This window comes from Lithobates pipiens, unplaced genomic scaffold, assembly GCF_037356315.1.
Source record: "Lithobates pipiens isolate NorthernLeopardFrog02 unplaced genomic scaffold, aLitPip1_a1.2 Scaffold_8, whole genome shotgun sequence".
Lineage (NCBI taxonomy): Eukaryota > Metazoa > Chordata > Amphibia > Anura > Ranidae > Lithobates > Lithobates pipiens.
The window spans coordinates 188675765-188698895 of NW_027507903.1; the positions used below are offsets into that span (position 1 = coordinate 188675765).

Below are 23131 nucleotides of genomic sequence, written 5' to 3' on the forward strand. Positions count from 1 at the left end.
GATATTATATAAGCCTCGCTGCATGCACCTTCACACCATCAATCAGGACCAACTTCTATATCTTCAGATCTCAAAGGAGCCCATAATTGTGTACCATTGGACCTCAGATCAGTCCCAATGCAACTAAACCTCAGGAAACATTTTTATTGTAACTATTGATAACTACTACTTTAGAACAGCTATTGATAACTACTGACTACATTTACAGTAGAAACATTATAGGAACATTATAGATTTTTTTTTGGGATCCTGTAAAAATATATTTTCAAAAATGCACAATTACAGGTACATAGCCCTATTAATAAGTACAAGAGTGTGTATGGCTGCTGTTTAATGAAGAATTCATATCTATCTAAAAGCTGGCTACTACAAAACAAATGCCATTTTTTCAGGTGCTGTGGGATAAAAGCAGCAGCTGCAACAGGGGTACCCCCTCCCCAACACTAATTCTACTTATTAATAGGGCTAAGTTACTGCACATGTGAATTTTTTAAAATACTTTTTCACAGGCTCGAAAAAAAACAAAAACAAACAGAAAAATAAACAATATCCCCTATTTCCATTGGAAATGTAGCTAGGACATCGATAATAATATAGGACTGGTTCTCATAGGTTTTCATGGAAATGCGTGGGTTCTCATGTGATTCTCACTCGTATGTTTTAAAAGTCAGTATTCATTTTAATTTGATGCACAAAAACTAGTGCACTGGATTGTGCAACAACACTGCACCAGAACTACATGGTATTTTGGCATCTGCGTTTGGGGTGCCAATAACAATAGGCACCCACATGCAGAATGCTCTAATGCAGCCTGGAGTGAGGCCAGAGCTGAAGTGGGCGGGCCAGCGGGAAGCATCCCTGCTGTTCTCTATGCAGGTGGGCAGGAACTGATGCTGGTAGAATCCATCCACGCTGCTGAAGTGGGCGGGCAGGAACTGTGGCCAGTAGGAAGCATCTCTGCATCTCTTTTTTCTATAAAGGTGGGCAGGAGCTAAAGCAGGGGGCAAAAACTGAGGCTAGAAGGAGCCTTCTATGCATAAAACAACAGTCACCAATCTCTGTGTTGGAGATTGGTCTCCCAGGTTTCCCTTTGCATGCCATCATAAATGCAGCTGCGTGCCACCTCTGGCACGCATGTCGGGGTTGCCGACCATGTTCTATGCTGTTGTCCTGATGCTTGTGCTTGCTTCAGAATCATTTTTTTGAGGAAGGCCAAATTGACTAATATAGATGGCTTATCTAATGTGTGAACACTGTGAAAATCAATAATGCAGATTGGTTATAAAACAAGTTTTCCTCATTTTGATTTAAGAAATGGAATTGGATTGCCTACCATATTTTTCTGGTATTATTAAGGTATGTACAATATCAATATTAATAGTAATAGTATTAGTATTAGTAATAATAATAAAACATTGTACTGCTAGCTCTTCACTATAGATACACATAAGGTAGTTAGAAATCAAATTATTTATCTTGGTTTGGCAACAATAGCAGACATGCCCTGATTCTGCTTAAAGTAGCATTGTTTGCCATCTACACTATATGACACACTTTGAGGTTCTCCAGCTACCAAACAACCCTTTATCCCTAGTTACACAGTATACTAATATGTTAGTAAATTAGTTGTCAGGCAAATAGACTTGTAATTAATAATGAAGCATGACTTAGCAGCAGTCATGAAATGTTGTGATTAAAAAAAGGTAGGTGGGGGTAGGCGCATAGTTATATTTTAATTACTGAACTGGGTTATTATAGGAGATAACCCTGAGAATCCTGATTAAAGATTCATTGCAGTTTCCCCTGTGACATTTTAAACACATTAATTATTCGAAGTGTATAACATATACTGGTATAACTGTACTGTACCTTTTCATTTTCCCTTGTTATTTTCTATGACTTGCTATGTGTGCTTTGATCCATGTGTCATAAATTGAGTGCTGCTTATACAGTGTGGAATCCTGAATGCTCTCTAGAGATATGGCATTTGTTTAAAGCAACGAATTGGTTGGCATATAACTGTATGTATATGACATTAGATAGTGTCATTAATTCATATTGTGCTTCATTAACTGCGAATGCGGTTTCATTTTCCCTGTTTAAGAAAGATTTGGGCTGAATCATTATATTGCTTATAAATACTTAGTACATCCTCAATCAGTCTGCTTATGTTGTACAAACTGATGCATTAGCCAGAGTAGTATTTTTTAACATGAATTTCATGAAGCACTGCTGACATCCAAACTTGTCACATTGCATAACCCCAATTACGTTTTAGAAACACAACAACCCTTATTGTGAAAAAATTGACTGAGCACCCCAGCATGTGGATGTTTTAAGACACATCAAGCTGATGCATCTTTCTGGCTGCTGCTGCAGCAACGCAAATATGTTAGTGCCTTCCTCTACATGATCAAATATGCTGTGCTAGGATATGTGTCTCATGTGTATTGCAGCCCGTGTTTACTATTCAAGTAAAAACTGACTGGAGACACATTTAAAATTGCATCTCACAGCACTTTTATGATGATGTAGCACTGGTTGGAAAGATACATTTACTTTACATGTAAAAAAAATGGACATGTGCAGGGAGCCTTATTGAATGTGATGCCGTCCCTCTAGCAGTTGGACAAATGTGTAACAATTTTCTGAAAGTAAGTATCTGTGTGTGGATACCTTTCCTCTTCAGCATTTTGTAGTAGCTGGGTCAGTGTAAACTTGTACAATTTGTACTTGGACAATGCACAATTTGCTTCCTTTCAGCTGCTTTTTAGTAAATAGAGCTATAAGCCACCAATATGTAGTAGATGGAATAGGCAAAGCCATACAGTTTTTTAGACTGTAAGACACGGTGCAATATATTAGCTCTTCCAATTGCCTGAAAGAAAGGTAAACGTGCAAATTTAGGCTGCCATATACTAGTAGATTTTTGAATGAACATTCATATGAAAATTTGTATGAAAAATTCTCAGCACATGAAAACCACATACCCTTTAACTGCTTCCTGACCGCCCACCGTAGATATACTGCGGCAGGGCAGCCCGGGTGCACAAAATCACGTACCTGTATATGATTTCATGCATGTAGTGTTGGGCACACATGCGCCACCGGAGTGCCACTCCTATTGTGATTAGACACAGCGGGAGCCAATTAGCAAATTGGTATTTATTTATAGCGCAAAAAATAAAAACGGCAGAGGTGATCAAATACCACCAAAATAAATCTCTATTTGTGGGAAAAATTTTATTTGAGTACAGCGTCGCATGACCGCGCAATTGTGTTAAACCAACACAGTGCCGTATCACAAAAAATGGTCGGGATATACCTTGTATATATCTAACTGGTTCAGATTTGAAAAATAAAAACCATGCCTTTACCTTAAAAATCCAGTCCACCGTATAGATATCTGTAATAAGCAATGTATGTATTTATACACACACACACTTCCTTAAAGATGTTTTTGACCAAAAAATTGAGCCTGAGCCAGGTGTGGCAGGAAGCTGTTGGGTCCTATGAAAATATATGGTGCAAAGGGCATCCATCAGTATGTATCAATAAAATATAAACACTATGGTTAGCAAATAGACTTGCAAAGCTCACCTTATAATGAGCATAATAAGAGGCTGAAATATCATCCCAAGAAGATTAGATAGATGTCCACTGCGTCCACAGAGAAAAGACATATAGGATTCTGTTAAGCTAAACCCTTACAGATAGTTGCAATTGTAGTGTATATGTGAGTAAGATCTTACCATCAACGAGGGGAGAGAAATCCCAGGAGTGCAGCAGCAAAATCAGTATGCTGCACAGCCCCCATTTAACTGTGTAAGGCTGTGTGACTTCACCGGGCCTGGCCCCACAGAGTGCATAAGTCAGAACAGTACATGCGCAATGTCCCAAAAACGAGCATTCGCACCATGCAGTATGTTGTCAACAGAACACCGAGAGAAAAGACAGCAAGCCTGCAGCCTCATTCCCCCTACTGAGCCACACACCCGCTGGAACAGACCGAGACTGGGACCGCTGACACAGGAAGTGACATCATGGGTGGGCAAAACCCATGGCGACCATGATGGATAGTGGCATATCTGGCTAAAGAGGCCAGAGGTCGAACCCTAGTGGCCGACATGAAAAAAACATTCTATCCCCCTCTAACAATTATAAAATCAAGCTAACGTTTTTAAAAGAAAAAAATTGGAACAAAATTCTTCTATTGTATAGTGAGCTTAAGTTATTGCATCTGCTAATACTTTTTAGAATCATATCCTTCTTAGTTTTAAGAAGAAGTTTATAACATAATTTCTTCTTTTTAAAGCCCAACTCTGAGCACTATTGACCCCCTTCTACTCTACTCTAACCCATTCTACGTGTTTTATTCCTTGTCTTGTAAAACAAGATATATCCACCTATGTCCAACATCAGAGTCTTTCCCAGGTGCCATTACCAGGTGCAGGGAAATGCTAATCGATCTTTGCACATGTGATATGTCAGCTGGTCCCCAACGACACCTCATACTAATGTCACTCCTTGTCTGGATCCTGAAAGGTTCCTGCTGCTGGATTGCCATCATGCAGATGTTGACGTGAATACCCAAAGAAGACACCACATCTTGTAAACAGAATAGGATAGACCTGGAGCTGGAGCATCATATGACCATATGTTTTTTTCTTTCTAATGCCAGTGACCAGTTAGAGGAGTTTGGGAAGGGTGGGGGTGGGAGGAGGATTAACAGTTGCCCAGAGATTGGCTTTACCTAAATCTCAGAAAAAGTTATAACCTAGCTACATCAATCACCCTTACTTAAGATGGCCAAGGCAAGAAATGCTAAGGAAGTTGAAGACATGGATATATGGGCATGTTTGCGTGGAGAATTAAAAATGAATTAAATTTCATTTTCAGTTTATCATGTTCAGATACAGTTAAGTTCCATTTTCAGAGGGTGCAATGGGATTTTAGGTGCTCACAGTGTGTGTTGCTTTGAAGTAAACCAATGCCGGACCACTGAAAAACACATTTTTTGAAGCAAAAAATAAACAAAAAATAAAAACAATTATAACATATTTTGCTCTTATGCCTTATATGGGCTCAGAATTTTTGATTAATAGACAAACAGGATTTTCTAATGAAATAAATGACTTACTTATAATATAAATATATTTCTATTTTAACAAAGTACAACAATGATAACAATAAATCTTTACCAATATAAAGATGTGCATGGCTATAAAAAAATGTTATGAGTAAACATTATCTGCATATTTATTTATATTTATAAAAACTGGGAAAACCATTCTGGGCACACAACTGGAGTTATTGTCTATAGAAACCAGTTTCTTGACTCCATATTTGAAAATAAACATTACAAATAAAGTATACATTATGACACAAAGCATAACAACAACTGTTTGCAAATTCAAGCTCAAATTATTATCAGAAATTACAAATTCACATCGGTTATAGCAAACAGACTACAAGTTGAATATTCCATACATAAATGTAGTAGCTTAACCACTTGCTGACTGATACACGCAATATGCGTTGGTACACAACACAACACAATGGCAGTGGGTGATAAAGGGTGATTGGCGAATGGGCGTACCTGTACATCCCCTTTAATTGGAGGGGCTAGCGGGCACTTGCCTGCTGCATACAGGGTGATCATGCCCGCGGGAACGACTTGATGTCCGCCGGTCTCCCGGCAATCGTGTCATGGACCTGCTGAATGGGGAAGTTCCTATGTAAACAAGGCATTTCACCGTTCTGCCTTGTGTCTTGATAGAGCTCACTGCTAGCTGTCATTGGGATAGTGATCACTGTCATGTGAGTTGTAGCCCATCCCCCCACAGTTATAATGACTAGGAAACAATTAACCTCTTCATCGCCCCCTAGTAGTCAACCCCTTCCCTGACAGTGTCATTTACAAGGTAATCAGTGCATTTTTATAGCACTGATCACTGGATAAATGACAATGGTCTCAAAATAGTATCAAATGTGTTCAATGTGTCCGCCATAATGCCATATTCACAATAAAAATCGCAGATTGCCTCCATTACTAGTTAAAAAAAAAGAATAATAAAAATGCCATAAAACTATCCCCTATTTTATAGACACTATAACTTTTGTGCAAACCAATCAATATACGCTTATTGTGTTTTTTTTACCAAAAATATGTAGAAGAAAACAGCCTAAACTGAGGAAAAATTTGATTTTTATATATTTTTTGGGGGATATTTATTATATCAAAAAGTAAAAATATAGCTTTTTTTTTCAAAATTGTCGCTCTTTTTTTGTTTATATTGTTTATATTAGCCAAAAAATAAAAACCACAGAGGTGATCAAATACCACCAAAAGAAAGCTCTATGTGTGGGGAAAAAAGTCAATTTTGTTTAGGTGCAACATCGCATGACCGTGCAATTGTCAGTTAAAGTGACGCAGTGCCCAATCGCAAAAAGGGCTCTGGTCAGGAAGGGGGTAAAATCTTCTGGGGCTGAAGCGGTTACTAAGGGCATTGTAAAAATGACACTTTCTGTAATATATTAAGAAAATAAATAAATGCAGCTGAAATTTTTTTTTAAATACTTTGTGTATTATATATTTCTACAGTCAGCCTGCTTGTGCAGTAATCATTTTTTTCTTATCATCTAAATGCTGCAGCAAGAGTTAAAATAATTCTATACTAGCAACATTTAGACCTCTTTCACACTGAGGTGTTTTTCAGGCGCTACAGCACTAAAAATAGCGCCTGAAAAAAGCCTCAGCTGCAAATTCACTGTGAAAGCACGAGGGCTTTCACACTGGGGCGCTGCGTTGGCAGGGCAATCACAAAAAGCTTGTTTGCAGCGGTAGAGGAGAAGTGAATACACCACTCCTCCACCTCTCCTCCCCATTGAAAACAAAGGCGCAGCGCTGCTATACCGCCGGACAAAGCGCCGCTGTGGCGGTATTTTACAGGCAGATTTAACACCTTTTCAGCTGCTAGCGCGGGGGTTAAAAGTGCTGCTAAAACGCCGTTAAATTGGCACTAAAAATAGTGTCGATTTACCGCTGACACCCGGGGCATCTCAGTGTAAAAGGGGTTTAAGAGAATCACAGCAGCACAGCTGATCAGTATATTTTTTGAAAACTGCTCCAATTACCAGCTCTGTTAAAGAAGTGAGAGCAACATTGAGTAGAGAAGAGTTCAATAGGGTGTGTTGGAGTGCAAAAAAGCTTGTGTGTGAGAGCTGCAGTCGAGTCTGACCCTGCTATAGGCGCTGACAGCACAACGTTTTCTGCATCACCTGGCTGATAAGCCAAGTATAAAAAAGACTATTTATTATTGTATATGCATTTGTGTATACATACTTTAGGAGTGTTTCTATTCCTCAAATCTCAGATCATATAATGCAGTGCTAGATCAACAACCAAATTCCCTGTGTGACAAGGCCTGTAAGATTGTATTAACATATGCAGTACTGATCTGCGTCTCTCAAATTAGCATTGGAGATCTGGTTGTAAAAAATCTAAAAGCATTTTAACAGATTTAATGTGTTACAATTTAACATATCTGTATGTTAAAATTAGATATGACATTTTTTTTTTAAATTTAAAATAGCTCCAGTGACCTTGCCATAAAGGTTCACCAGATCAGTGGACCTGTGTTCAAACTCACATACAGTACATATACATACATGCACCCACATAAAATGTATATATAACTAAAGTGGAGTGTGAAACAACATGTAAAAAGTTTGCTGGTTGATGGACGGATAGAGAGCATGTAATAATTTGTCATTCTTATGTTTGACATAGACAGCTCTGCCCACAGAATTTTTAATGTCAAGAATTTCTTTCCTTATTAACAGAAACATTACATACACCTACTGTCATAGAATGTTTACGTTTCCAGCGGCAGATCAGTGTTCATTAAGTGTGGATTTTTAACGTGGTCTGTTACATTTGGCACATGGACCCTTGATTTACTAGTTATCACTTGGGGATGTCTCATTGTGCTGTGAGCTGTACTTTGTATAAAAGAATAGCATTTTAACAGATTTAATGTGTTACAATTTAACATATCTGTATGTTAAAATTAGATATGACATTTTTTTTTTAAATTTAAATTTAGTGCTAGGCTTGTTTAGCATATTTCTATGTATAAACATTAGGTGAATCGTAAAGGTACTGTTTGAAAGACTAGCTACTTCAGAAGCACACCTTTCTTTATAACCATCCAAGGCAGGTCTTAAACTGAACCTATACTCACATTATGCACATTAAAATATTACCATACAGTGCTCGAAATAAACAGTAAAAGCACTTTAAAACATGCCATCATTCACCTCCTGTATCTATAGACATTGTTGAAAAATTCATCTTCAACGTTCACAGCAAAGACTTGAAAATCACAATCTATCTCTTTACTTTTTACAGAGATTAGAATGCCAGCCCTCTAATGTAAACGCACAGTAGATGTTGATAGAAACTGACTTTATAGTGTCTGTTGTGATCCTTGAGAATGAATATGTACAAGCAACTTGAGAGGTCAGGCGTCTTTGTCACTATTTGGATGATTAATTAACTGTCAGTCTGATGGGCAGATTGGAAGGACAAACCTTCCCAACTGGGACACAGACAGCAAAAAATAAAAATAAATACATTTTTTAGAGAGCTCATCATGGATGGGTTAGAACATCCTTCAGGTTTATTACCAGTGTTCTTTATTGTGTCCCCTTTTGGAAGAGTTCCCACACTTCCTGTTGGGTGAAGTGTGTCAGCTGAAGTGAGTGTTCTTTACCACTTTAGTAAATTAACATTTAATAACCTTACTGAACAGTGGGACGGCTAATGCCTCTTGCATTTCTTTATTTTTTGAAAACTCCAAAATTTTTAATGGGTTGCAAACCTTTCGAGCAACAAGACAGTTAAAACTACATATGATCCCAAACATACTGAGTATAATTGTGGCAAGATGTGTTAGAATTATCCTTATAAAGAATATAACATTGTTTTATCTATTTAGACAGTAAATGTGACAAATGGTCTAAAACATATATATATATATATATATATATATATATATATATATATATATATATATATATATATATATATATATATATATATATATAGTTATAGTTATATAGTTATATAGATGCTTTATTGCTAATGTTTTTAGCAAACCTGACAGGTATTATTCACTTAATTATGGCTAATTTTGTTTTAATTGGGCAGTAAAACATTTGGATTTGCTCTCTGTGCATAAAAAATAACTTGTTTGCATATATATCTATGCAAATATATGCACATTAGTCTTATATAAAATGGGAAGAGCTGTAATTTTGCTACACTAAAATAGAATTTAACACAGTGAATTTATTCAAACTATATACCTCAAGAGCTGATAAATTAACAAGAGTAAACCTGCATTGAAAAAAATACAGTTGCTGACTTTTTTAGATTTTACTTTTTTCCTGTCATGTTTATGTTTCCTATTTCACTATTTAGAGTCACTAACCCCTAACAAATATGTCTAAGACTGGGTTCATACTATTTCAAATTGGATGCAGGTTTCTCCACATCCAATTCGCATGACAAGAGAGTGTGACCGGCTCTCAGTGGAGCTGGTTCACAAATCTCTAGGACAGATATGGAGCACACTGCAGAAAAGTCCGGTGCATCTCCGGCTCCATTTCAGGTTCAAATTCAGCCAAAAATTAAGACCTAATTTGGACCCGCAAGGGTGACCTGGGAAGCAATATGGGACAACTTGGCATCTAGCAATCATGGGATGATCATATTTAGCGTAAATCATAGAAAAAGGAGGCACTATGTTTCAAGCGAGGCAATTTTTCTGAACTGCGGTCATTACTACATGACATCAGTTGGGACCAAATCCTAGAAACATTGAACACAGATGAAAAATGGGAATGCTTTAGGAGCAGCTTAAACAAAGGTATCACACAGTGTATACCAATGGACAATAAATCTAGAAGAGCGAAGCTTAAACATGGATGGCTAAACTGTAATGTAAAAAGGCTCTTTCAAAGACTATGGCTTTTATAAAATATAAAGGGGATGGGTAATCGTCAGCATTACAACTCTACAAAGAATGCAATAAAAAGTGTAAAAACACAATCAGGGTGGCTAAAAAAGATTAGGGGACACATTGGGAGGAAAGTAATAAAAATCCAAAGAAATGTTTTAGATATATTAACAATAAAAAGGCACATTGCCCACATAAAAGACAAGGATGGGAGGATGGTTACAGATGACACAGAGAATGCAACTATACTAAATGCCTTCTTCTCCTCAGTTTTTATGCAGGAAAAGGAGGGGTATACTGACTACGACAGTACTGTTAGTGACACATCACAGGATGTTCCCTTGTGGCTAACAGAGGCCAGAGTCAAGGAAAGACTAGATAAACTTAATACAAATAAATCACCAGGACCAGACTTCTTACACCCAAGAGTCCTCAGAGAGCTCAGGTTATAGCCATACCATTGTTCCTAATCTTTGTGGACAGTATACTGACAGAGATTGTACCAGCTGATTGGAGAAAAGCCAATGTGGTACCAATATTCAAAAAAGAGACATTCCTGGAAACGACAGACAAGTTGAGCTCTGCAGGCATTGACCATAAGGTTTGTTATTGGGTAATAAACTGGTTACAGGGGCGTGTCCAAATGGTGGTGATAAATAACGTGTACTCAGACTGGTTTGGAGTGGTAAGTGGGGCACCCAAGGTCTTGGGAACAAATTTTATTAAATGTATTCATAAATGATATAGAGGATGGGATAAATAGCTCATTCTCAGTTCTTGCGGATGACACAAAAATAAGCAGGGCAATAACTTCACATCAGGATATAGAAATTTTACAGAAAGACCTGAATTTGCACAATATCCTCTTTGGCTCTCTCACCTGTTGCCCCCTATGAACCAGGCCATATGTTCACATTTCTCCTACAGTGTGTGTCTATTTGTGATTCTATAACTTTGAAATGACTTATGATACAGAATTGATACATATATCATTAGGGGGAGGGGGGCACATTGGGCTTTCTTGTGATCCTAAGGTCTTTTGAGAATTTTTTACATTTATTTGTATGTTAAGTGGAAAAAAGATTAAAATTACATATATACCATCACTATGGGGAAAACATATACGTTTTAGTCTGCTGCTTGTTCTATTTAGTGCAACATTAAAATTACATTTTTGGTACAAAGCAGGTTAAAGTTAGAAATAAAGTATTTTTTTTTTTTGCATATAATTCATTTTTCATTAGTAATTTAAGGTTCTTACTGATTTCAAATAATCAGATATACCCTAAACTACATATTTTTTAACAGTAAACCCTAAAGATAACAAAGTACTGTATATACAGTATGTGCTTTATAATATTTTTTTCTCCAACAAATAATGTAAAATAGGAACATGGAACAGGAGATGGAACTTGTAAATAGTGCTTATACAGAGTGATTCATTGAAATTAATCAGTTAAGCAGTAAAATAAAAGTTAAATAAGGGCATGTCCTGGTTAATTAAGCGTTAACTAATTCCCTGTGCACACAATAAACAATAAAGTTCTTCTGTGTCAGCTGCAGCTCTCTCATTCACAGATCGCTGTCTGTCGGGGAACTGAGGAGATAAGACAGCTAGCATGTTACTTTTGTTAGTGTTTACAAATGTTAACCTGAATGATCACTGTTATTAGCTGTCACAGTGATCATTCAATGAGGAAGGCTTCTTACCGGCTCCCAATCAGAAGATTGGTAGCTCATCTTTCTACAGACACCTGGTCTCATGGGGCTGTGCAAGGGAGGGAACCAGGAAGAGGAGAAACTTCAGGCAGTTTCCTGGGTGTACAGGAGACACCTTGTGTACAGAATAGGATATTTATGGACATGTGTAACATGCTGAAGGTAGGCAACTGGATATATAGAAATCTAAGAAGGATAGACATGTTGAGGAGAGCAGACCTGCCATGAAACACTGAGATGTGCCCACTGCATCAGGTCCCTGCAAGTTTCACGCCAGGAAATAAGGTAGTTCCTTGAGTAGAGTTCTGACAATCTAACAGGTATTTGTATTCCCAGATATGTTAAGGTGTCATATATAGGAGGAGTTTGCTTTACAGAGGGAAACTTGGTTTGTAGGAAGAGACACATTGAGGACACTAGACTTAGAATAGTTTATTTTTAGGTTGGACAGTTGTTGAAAATATTCTAGGTTTTGAAGTAAATTAGATAGAGTGAAATGAGGATCTGTCAGAAAAAGCAAGCTATCTGCCGCAAACACGGCTAACTTGAATGTGCAGTCCTTGACCCTAATACCCTTAATATCTACTTTCAAGCAAAGTCTATTTAGGAAATACTCAAATGTCAAAACAAAAAGCAGGAGGGATAAAGGGCAACCCTGCCTGGTACTGTTGTGAAAGCTGGAGACATTTGACCATTGACTCTCTCCCTAGCCATCAGATTTTGATAGAGCGCCCAAATATATGCACACATATGGGGCATAAGACTAATGGGACGAAGGACCAACTTCCATATAGTCCCAGGTCACCCTTTTTGAAAGCCTTCTTGGCATCCAAGGAAATAAAGAAGCCCTGTTGGGCTTGAGAGGTCAACCAATGGTGCAGTTTGAGAGCTTTGGTTATGTTGTCACTGCCCTCCCTGCCTGGTATAAAACTAACCTGGCCCAATGAAATAAGGGAGAGGAGCAAGGGAAGTATTATATTTTTGAGTATCCTAACATAGATTTTAAGCATTAAGGAGCAAAATCAGATAATAATTGGAACTGAGTGTCTCATCTTTGCCCTTTTTTTTTGGATCATAGCTATGTGGGCTTCCAAAAGCTGGCAAAAATGGCATGCTCACTTGCAGTTTTACATAGTTTTATTATCCCAGTCATTTAATTAAACACATTTACCTTATAAACTAGATCAGATGCCAAGGCAACCAAAGATTAGCAAAACTACTTTAGACCAAATCCCTTTCCTAAGTTCCCCTTCTTTTGAAAAAAAAGTATATTACATTTTACGCTTTCTAGTAGATGCAAACAAATATTCATCTTTGCCAAAAAGTATCTGGATATGCTTCAGAAACACACTTTATCCTAACTTTACCAGTTTTTTGAATGTGCTTAGTACAGCATTTTCACAAATAAAACGATGTTGGGTTAAACTATTGTGACTTATTGGGAAGTAAAGCTGTCTGTGGAGGGTGCTTATTCAGTAGGTGATCATATTGGCTGGATAGACCGAGAGCTAAGGGAGGTATGTCAATGCATAAAGAGATGCTTGAAACAGAACACTCTTGCTATAGATTGAACATATCTACAACTTAGTAAAACATATACGGTACGTGCTTGGGTATATTTCCAACACTCTTTTCATCTGAGAAGGCCACTTGGATGAGGGACAAAATGCCTTCATCATTACAGAACAATGTGACTAATTACTACTAGCTACAGCTTGCTGAACTTACAATATTGACGTATGTGATAGACTGTCAAGCTAAAGAATAATAAATCCCATCATAAGCACAATATACTGTATATTACTTTGACTGGGTTCCAGTGCAGCTGGTTCATTTTTAACATTATGGCAAGTGTACAAGGATGATATACCTGCAGTGGAACATCAATATTGTAACTTGGAACATCTACATAACATTCCTGAACACAGGGAGGCAGTTGAAAATATCCAATTATAATTGAATTTATGTTTGATGACCCCCATGCCGTCTGGTTAATTGCGTTTATTAAGGAAGAAATTGTTCGCAGATGTATGTGGGGAGTTTTATTTGGACACCAGTCAGATTCTAGAGCTTGGGAATGACCAAAATATATTATTGTTGCAGCATTTTCCCCTGTGCAAATGTATCACTGTACACACACACACACACACATATTGTGTATACAACTTCCTGATGGTGGTAAATGAAAAAGGCCAAATCATTAGGAAGCAAAATTAGTCATTCCTGGTCATTTTTAAAAAGCAATGATGAATTAGTCAGCTTTTAAAATGGTTTATTGTTTAGTGACTTGATACAATCTGAGAAGTCTCTCAGTGGAAACAAACCGTATTTGTCTGATACACAGAGCAACATTTGTTTCCTTTACAGAAAATGCTTTGCAGTAATTCCTTTTTAACAGTATGTAGGACCTTTGTAACTGCATAAAACAGATGTATTTCCTTTTTTTACATTGTCGCATTCACAGGTTATTGCAGTTAAAATGAATTTTCTATGCAGAATACATAGCAACGAGTTTGAATTACTCGTGAGAGAAACAATACTTATAATAAAAACAACAATGCAAAGAACTGTACTGATGTGCATACAAATGAGTATTCAGAAGATCCAAGATAATTTAGGTATATTGTAGTAGATTGCTAACACTAATTAATTGTACATTTAACATTTTTATATGAAATGTAACATTTCATGGCTTGAGATTTGATTTATGAAGGTTCATATGATAGTCATTTTGGTGCCGAAGATATGATTGTGCTTTGAAAGACAATTCTGCTATTCATTAAGAGTTTATTGTTAGATTTGAACTAGCATTATGAGATTGGTGAACTAAGTCACAGAATATAAAATACTATCCCAATATTGCAAACCTAATTACAGTAGAGGCAAGTCTCTGTGTAAGGAAGTATATTGATTTGCGTGTACCGCTCCACTTCTGTAGACTTTCCATTCCATTGGAATTCCTGAAGGCACTACAAGCCTTCTGTCCCAGATTCTTCTATGACCCACTATTTTCTAGTTGGTAGTACATTAGACAAAGAACAAAAGACAAAAGACCAAGTACGGGACACTATTTTTTTTTTTAACAATTCAAACTGCCTATAGTAACAGTAGCTTAACTGTTAGGGTGATCAAATATACACTAAATGAATGAAAATGTCTGGTGAAGCAGATAAAAAGACATGATAAAAAAATCAAGGAATTCCTGCTTTAGTAGAGGAGGCAATCTTTCACTGATTGCCCTTGCCCCTTTTAATCCACAGTCAACAGTGGCAGCTTCCATTTTTCCGTCCCACCCTGAATGACAGCTACAGAGTGGGCTTACTTTGCCAGGAGAAGAGAGACGATAACGTCTTGTGTTAAAGGGACATCAGCACTGATAATCAGGGCACAGATTTTCAGTGTCCTGATTGCCATTGCAGTCCCAACAGTGCCCACCAGTGCTGCCAATCAGTGCCCACCAGTGCTACCAATCAATGCTCATCACTGCTGCCAATTAGTGCCCATCAGTACCTCCTCATCAGTGTCACCTATCAGTGCTGCCTATCTTTGCCCATCAGCGCCACTTACCAGTGCCTATATGTGGTGCCTATCAGTGCCCATCAGTGGTGCCTATCAGTGGCACCCATTAGTGCCCATCAGTACCACCTATCATTGCCTCCTCATCAGTGCCGGGTCATCAGTGCCCATCAATGCAGCCTATCAGTGCCCATCAGTTAAGCCTCATCAGCACACTGATGGGAAAAAAACAGTAGTGATTAAATACTAACAAATGAAAGCTATTTATGTGAAAAAAATGATAACAATTTTCTTTTGTTGGTCTTTGATCACTTTTGTGGTTTTTATTTTTTGCTCTATAAACAAAAAAAGAGTGGTAATTTTGAAAAAAACAAAACATTTTTTAATGGTACTAGTAATCAGTGATTTTTAGTGGGACTGCAACATTGTAGCGGACACTTTTGACACTTTTGTGGGACCAGTGACATTTATACAGCGATCAGTGCTATAAAAATGCACTGATTACTGTATAAATGACACTGGCAGGGTAGGGGTTAACACTAGTGGTGATCAAGGGATTAAATGTGTTCCCTGGGAGGTGTCTCTAACTGTGGGGGGAGTGTACTTACTGCAAGAGGAGAGAGATCGCTGTTCCTGATCACTAGGAACAGACAATCTCTCTCTCTCCCTACATTCCCCTGCCAGAATGGGGATCTATTTGTTTACACTGACAGATCCCCATTCTGGCTCTCTGCACAGTGATCGTTGGTGGCCAGACACGCTCATCGGCTCTGGCACCATGCCGTGGGAGAACCCACTATATCTTTTGCACAAATTGACGTACAGCTATGGTGATTCACGCAATAGAGCCAACATGCCGCAGTATAATTAGATATTTTTTCAAAATCAACGTTTATTTTACACAGAAGATAAAATACACGATAGAAATACATTCTAAATTATAAAATGTATAACGTGTAATACAATGCTTTGTTACAAACTATTATATATGGCATTGGGAAGAGCACATTATTCGTTAGCAAGATGTAACAAGAAAAGAGCATTAACAAAACACAAAAGATGAACAGCAGGGGCAACTAGCCCTGAAATTAACCAAGTGGTTGTGTAATCAGCACGGTTAACCTGTTTGGATTCGCCGCAGTATAATGACGGCAAGTGGTCGGAAAGTGGTTAAAGAAAAAGGTGCTTCCAGTCAGGAGTGGTGACTGAAGGTTGGCTCTTTGCTTGAATAAAGCCTTTTTGTGAAAGGAGAAAAATAGCAGAATAATGTTTTAAAGTCTAGATGTGATTTTATTCAGGCTTATTCCGGCTCTCCAGAGCATTTTGAAGGTTTAATGAGGTACTTCAGGAACTGTTGAAAAGGGGGTAATTATTTTAATTGCTCCAGAGGCTGGTTTTAGGCTTAAAGTTCTAATACCAGGACATCTTTTACCTTCATGCATTCCCAGCATTAAGGTATAAAGTGTCCCATTATACATATTGCCCCCTCACCTCCCTAAATACTTCCCTGAGTGTTTTCTCGATCCAGCGCTGTGCAGCAGCGCTGCTGTCTCTTCCTTTTATGACAGAACTCAGTGATAGCTGTAGAAGCCATTGGCTCCTGCTGCTGTCAATCAAATCCAGTGAATAGGAAGCAGGGATTAGTTGCACTGTGTGTGTCAATAGAAGCAGCTTCCTATAGTGGCACAACTAGAAGAAGAGGAGCTGAGAGCACTGGTGGGGTATTCGATGGGGGACCATTGCACAGAGCAATTAAGTATAACATGTTTACTACTTTAATAAAAATAAAGCTTTATAATCATTTTAAAATAACATGTGAAGTGACCACACTACCAGCTCATCAGGATCTCTTAAATTTTATTAGTCCAGTGTGCAGTTTCTTCGGCAGTACCAAACTCTAATAAAGGGGGACTCGTTGAAATCCCAAACATATTTAATTTTTATGAATGAACAGGACTTCAAATCTGGACCTAATCTGTCAAAATCTGACAGAGGTTCTATAACTTCTACACCCTCTGCAATGCAAAAATATGTTTTGCCTGGAGTCCTACTTTAACCCATTCCTGCCGAGCTTACGCAGATGTGCGTACTCGGCTTTCGGGGTTATACCGGGATGATGCCCTCAGCTGCAGGCATCATCCCGGTACCGTTGTTTAGAGTCTGCGATCGGCTTTCCAGGTATAACAACCGATGTGGCTAAAAGCCGCTTGGCTGTTATACCGGAGGAGGGGGAGGGGATGTGGGGAGGGGATGTCCCCCCTCCTGCCTCCTTCTGCCGCTCTTCCCGGGCATCCCGTTGCACCGGAAGGCCAGGTCAAACATCCACCAATTCCGGCGGCTAGTGACAGACTGGAACGAAGACGGAAACGGCTTTGTTGCAGTCTCCTGGATGTAAACACAGAAGCGACGTCACAACGTCACTTCCGGTTTACTCGGATGCCAATGGCGCCTGATTTAAAAAAATATACAGTATTCAGATACACCGTTTTCTGTGATCTGAATACTTTGAAGTGCAAAGGAGGGATTGGAGGTCTTTTAGATCCCCAATCCCTCCATAAAGAGCACCTGTCACCACCTATTACTGTCACAAGGGATGTTTACATTCCTTGTGACAGCAATAAAATTTATCCATTTCTTTTAAAAACACAATTTAATAATATAAAAAAAAATAAGAAACACTTTTTTTTAAAGCGCTCCCGTCACTGCGAGCTTGTGCAGAAAAGAAAATGCATACGGAAGTTGCGCCTGCATATGTAAACGGTGTTCAAATCACACATGTGAGGTATCACTGTGATCGTCAGAGCAAGAGGAATAATTCTAGCACTAGACCTCCTCTGCAACTCTAACCTGGTAACCTTAAAAAAAAATTGAAAGCATCGCCTATGGAGATTTTTAAGTACCAAAGTTTGAAGTTTGTCGCCATTCCACAAGTGCGTAACATCATCTTTCACATTATACAAAAAAAATGGGATAACTATACTGTTTCTTTTTTTTTAATTCATGTCCCTTTTCCCAAAAAGTTGCATTTAAAACACCGCTGCACAAATACCGTTTGACATAAAATATTGCAACAATCGCCATTTTATTCTCTAGATTCTCTGCTAATATATATATATATATATATATATATATATATATATATATATATATATAATGTGTGGGGTTCTAAGTAATTTTCTAGCAAAGAATAAGGATTTTAACTTGTAAACACAAAATGTCAGAAATAGGCTTAGTCATGAAAGGGTTAAAAAAAATTATTATCATTGCTCTTAGCACAGCTCATTTTAATTAACCCATTTGCACTGAAAAAATGCTGTATGCCAGATTGTGTGAACAAACATAAAAAAAAAAAAAAAAACAATCTGCAGTTTCTTTATGCAGAACAAGATAAACTAGTGAAGTTTGATCCAAAGTTTTTGTCATGGTTCACTTACAGGTCAGACTTTTTATAACGCAGGTTGCTGCACAAGTATGTTGAAGATTAACATTTTAAAAGAGCTACATCATTTATTTCACTTGTGATCATTGTGAGGAGAGCTGGAAACAGTACACTGTACAGTAAGTGGTCCAGAGTTGAATATGCGGAGAAGCATACATCAGTATACATTTTCTGCTTCATTAACTGCACTCGATATATTCACGTTGATAATAAAAAATACTATCCAATTTGTGAGGTTTAATATAGAAACGTAAACTATCATGATTAATTTGTACATTCATTTCATTTTCAAATTCCATTTGATTTAACCATGCTGTATGCTCCATGTTATTTGGTAACAAAGGAAATATTTAAACAGTACAGCTTGAGTTAGGATTTCAAAGCGCAATCTATCTGCACTAATGTTTTTGCACAGCACAGCTTGATAGTTTTATTACACATGTAGTCCCATTTAAAATAAGTAACCTCATGCTGCAGAACTTACTATTTCTATTTTCCACAGGGCAGCCTGAGATTGAAATGTAATTTGCAGAAAAATGATGCATTCTTGCCCTTTGATTGAATGGCTTGTATTGTTTCTAAAACACATCAATGAAACTGCACTTTTCTTATATGTAGAGATATATTCAATATATTTATATTCATGTAACCTAACTCTATTCCAGTCTGATAGCTATCATGCCAAAGGTACAGTGAACAAAGTACTTTTATTTTCCAATGGAGTCTTTGTATGAAGCACAGACTGTCAGAGTATGTTGCTGTAAATTACTGATGGTTCACTTGGTTGCCTAATCAGTCTTAACTGACAGCCTGCAAGATAAAAATCACTTCTCTGTTAGCATAGTAACATTTGGTATTTGGATGCCATCTTGTTCCTTCGGGCAAAATTACAGTATATGTAGAAAAACAGCATATTATTCAAGTGAAGATTAAATGAATCTCATATGTTTTTATGGTATCTTTATTCTTTATTTCTACACCAAGTAGGACATTGATTTACCTAGATACATATTATGTGTTCATATGTGCATTTACAGTATCTTACAAAAGTGAGTACACCCCTCCCATTTTTTTAATTTTTTTTAATCTCTTTTAATGTGGCACTGAATAAATTACACTTTACTACAATATGAAGTAGTGAATGTACAGCTTGTATAAAAGTGTAAATTTGCTGTCACCTCAAAATAACTCAACACACAGCCATTAATGTCTAAACCGCTGGCAATAAAATGTGTGCCCTATTAGCTATTTTTCCTCATGTGACTCGTTAGTGTTACAAGGTCTCAGGTGTGAATGGGGAACAGGTGTGTTAAATTTTGTGGTATCATTCTCATACTGGTCACTGGAAGTTCGACATGGCACCACTTGGCAAAGAACTCTCTGAGGATCTGAAGAAAAGGATTGTTGCTCTACATAAAGATGGCCTAGGCAAGTGATGGCAAACCTTGGCACCCCAGATGTTTTGGAACTACATTTTCCATGATGCTCATGCACTCTGCAGTGTAGTTGAGCATCATGGGAAATGTAGTTCCAAAACATCTGGGGTGCCAAGGTTCGCCATCACTGGCCTAGGCTATAAGAAGATTGCCAAGGCCCTGAAACTGAGCTGCAGCATGGTGGTCAAGACCATACATCGGTTTAACTGGACAGATTCCACTCAGACCAGTCCTCACCATGGTCGACCAACGAAATTTGAGTGGACATGCTTAACGTCATATCCAGAGGTTGTCTTTGGAAAATAGACGTATGAGTGCTACCAGCATTGCTGTAGAGGTTGAAGGGGTGGGGGTCAGCCTTTCAATGCTCAGACCATATGCCGCACACTGCATCAAATTGGTATGCATGACTGTTGTCCCTGAAGGAAGCCTCTTCTAAAGATGATGAATAAGAAAGCCTGCAAACAGTTTGCAAACAGTTTGCTGAAGACAAGCAGACTAAGGACATGGATTACTGGTCTGGGACCAAGATAAGCTTATTTGGGTCAGATGGTGTCAATCGTGTTTCGTGGCAACCAGATGAGGAGTACAAAGACAAGTGTGAGCTACAGTTCATTGAGGGAACGAACATGTACTGTTACATACTGAAGCAGAGCATGATCTCCTCCCTCCAGAGAATGGGCCGTAGGGCAGTATTATCCCAACATGATAACAACCCCAAACACACCTCCAAGATGACCGCTGCCTTGCTAAAGCAGCTGAGGGTAAAGGTTATGGACTAGCCAAGCATGTCTTAAGACCTAAACCCTATTGAGCATCTGTGGGGCATCCTCAGATGGAAGGTGGAGGAGCGCAAGGTCTATAACATCCACCAACTCCTTGATGTCGTCATGGAGGAGTGGAAGAGTACTCCAATGGCAACCTGTGAAGCTCTGGTGGACCATCCCCAAGAAGATTAAGGCAGTGCTGAAAATATTGACACTTTGGGCCCAATTTGGACATTTTCACTTATGCCTCATTCCCACGAGGTGGATCCACTCAGCAAAGTCCGCCATCTCAGCAGGAGATCTCTCCGTTGATTTTCGCTGAGCCGGTGGATGACAGGTCCGTCTCTGCTCACTGAGCGGGGAGGGGCCTGTCAAAGCGCTGCCAATTCCTATGGAGGGATCGGACGAAAACAGACAGCATGTCCATTTTAATCAGATCTCATCTGAGCCGATGCACCAGGACGGATGCGAACATATCGCCATACGTCAGATTTTTGCGGATCAGATGGCAGCTCCATAGACCTGCATGGAGTGTCCGTTCAGGTCCGCCTAAAAAACTGACAGGCGGACCTGAACAAGCTGTACACTCACTACATTGTAGCAACGTGTAATTTCTTCTGTGTTGTCACATGAAAAGATATAATAAAATATTTACAAAAATGTGAGGGGTATACTCTTTTTTTGTGAGATACTGTACATGTGCACATAAGAAAACCATGTGAATATGATATATAGTATTAAAAGGGATTTTTGCTTTTTATTTCAAAACAATACAAAACAAGTTTTTCTACCAAGTTATAAATAATGATTTTTTTTCTTCTTTTATTATTGGATTATGTTTGATATTTTATTAGTATAATTGTGTTATTTTTAACTCCAGCTGCATGTCTTTATATTTTGCATAATTAGTATTGTTGTGTAAGAATAATGTCTGTGATTAAAAAATGAATTAATCTACCACCAAGCCACTGCAAATTTAAAAGTTATCCATAGTCATGGGAGTGATTAGTATGTGTAGCAATCTTATGCCAGACATTGCTTGTGTCCTGTAGAAGTGGATGCTAGTCTAGTCTAGACTAGTTAGAAGCAATTGGTTGTTAAAAGCTTCTGTGCTCACCATTGTCTTCATCTGACTAGCCATTTGCCATAAGTGACCCTCTGCATAGGCTAAATATCAACTGTTAGCTAAAGGAGTAAACCATCCAGAGGGCCTTTCTAACTGACCACTCTCTGTGACTCTGTATCAAAGCACCCCCCCCCCCCACACACACACAGGCTCCACTCCATGTATAACTAACTAAACTGGATATTTTATTAACCACTTGCCGACCCACCACAGTACATATATGCTATAACCAACCAGACTGAATATTTTATTAACCATGTTCCTGCACTGAGTTTAAGAGCATGCAGAGTGTTCTCCCCCACATCCAGTTTTACAGATTTCAGTACTCAGGGCCCAGTGATCATGTGATTTCTATACGATCACAATGTCCACAAAGCTGTTATGAATGAATTTGTTCATAACAGCTATGTTGCCTATGATGTGCTTGGCCCACAGCTATCGCATGGTACCTGTGCCAATCACAGCACCCTGTACCATGTGATTAGCTGTAGCCAATCACAGATCACTGGTGATCACAGCTGTTATGAATGGTTAACCCATTCATAACAGTTAAACATTTTGCTGTCTTCATTGTAACAACAACCAAAATGTAAAAAAAATAAAAATCCCTGATCCCCCAGAGTAGTACAATGTTACTATGGTGACAATTTACTACTCTGATGAGTGCTGAATAGCAAAAAAAAGCCCTGGCAATTAAGGGGGTAAACCCCTTCTGGAGCTCAAGTGGGTAAATTAAGCTTTCATGCTTTCTTAAAGCGGGGTTCCACCCTAAAGTGGAACTTCCGCTGATCGGAACCCTCCCCCCCTCCAGTGTCACAATTGGCACCTTTCAGGGGGGAGGGGGGTGGAGATACCTGTCAAAGACAGGTATTTACACCCACTTCCGGGCATAGACTCCCGTGGGAGTCTATCCCTCTTCCTGTCCTGCCGCGCTGTCTGCTGGGACACACACGGGTCCCAGAGACAGCGCGGACAATTCCTATTGCACTACGCGACTCGCGCATGCGCAGTAGGGAACTGGGAAGTGAAGCCGATTCGCTTCACTTCCTGATTCCCTCACCTAGGATGGTGGCGGCAGCAGCCGAGAGCCGAGCGATCGATCG

General features: G+C 38.5%; 1 protein-coding gene across 2 annotated transcripts in view; it reads left to right on the forward strand.

Moving 5' to 3' along the window:
• Nucleotides 1-23131, forward strand: part of TAFA5 (TAFA chemokine like family member 5) — a 629519-nt gene that overhangs the window by 121408 nt on the left and 484980 nt on the right. The window lies entirely within an intron of this gene.